This window comes from Aptenodytes forsteri, unplaced genomic scaffold (assembly GCF_000699145.1).
Source record: "Aptenodytes forsteri isolate BGI_AS27 unplaced genomic scaffold, ASM69914v1 Scaffold257, whole genome shotgun sequence".
Lineage (NCBI taxonomy): Eukaryota > Metazoa > Chordata > Aves > Sphenisciformes > Spheniscidae > Aptenodytes > Aptenodytes forsteri.
The window spans coordinates 6,831,855-6,832,708 of record NW_008795194.1 but is presented as its reverse complement, the minus strand read 5'-3'; positions in this window follow the sequence as shown (position 1 = coordinate 6,832,708).

Here is an 854-nt window from a genome sequence, read left to right as displayed (position 1 = left end):
CTGCCGGTGGCCGCGCCGGCCCCCGCGGGGAAGCGTTCACCTGCCGGGGCGCGGGGCTGCCCCCCGCAATCCCACGGGGAACTTCAGCCGCCGGCCGCTCCCTGGTGTCCGCACGCCGCTGGTGTGGATGCGCGCCCGCACGCGCGTATGCACGTACTCGCTCACTGAGCTGCTCTGCCGGGCAAGCGCGCTCTTACTCGCAACTGCCAGCGCTTCAGGAATCCCGGTTTTGCTCTCTGCTTCCTCCCTGCTGTTCAGCCTCAGCCGTGACCCTACTAGGAGAACGCCAATACCGCATTTCAGGCTGTGCGTTGCACGCGCGTGTACCGACAGCTGTGCAGTGGGTGACCCTGGAGACGCGGGAAGCCCGAAGCGGCGAGGCCCGGTGTCGGCCAAGGCACCGCTCGGTGCCACCGGGTCCCCAACTTCCCCGCGCTCCCCCCCCCCCCCCCCCCCCCCCAGCCGGTCCAAACTCGGCCTTAGCATCGCGCTGCAAGACTCCCAGCACTCGCTGGGAGACGACGAGCGTTTGCAACGCTCAAACCGGCGCAGGCTGAAAACTCCCGCGGATACCAAAGATTTGATAGAAAACCGCTGCCGAGGAGGCTCCCGGCAGCTGCTGAACTGCCGCTGCTCCTGGAGTGAACCTGACTTGACCGGGAACCCTTGCAAGGGGAAAGAAGCACCCTGCAGCAGCCCGGGCCGGTGCTTGCCTGCCGCAGCCCGCGCACCCGACAGGGAGCGTTTCACGGTGCAGAAACGCACCTTTCCGTACGGACAGGAGCCCGCACAACGCAGAAAAAAACCACGGCCACGTCCCCCGCGGCTGAGGAGGACCGAGGAGCGCCCGCCGG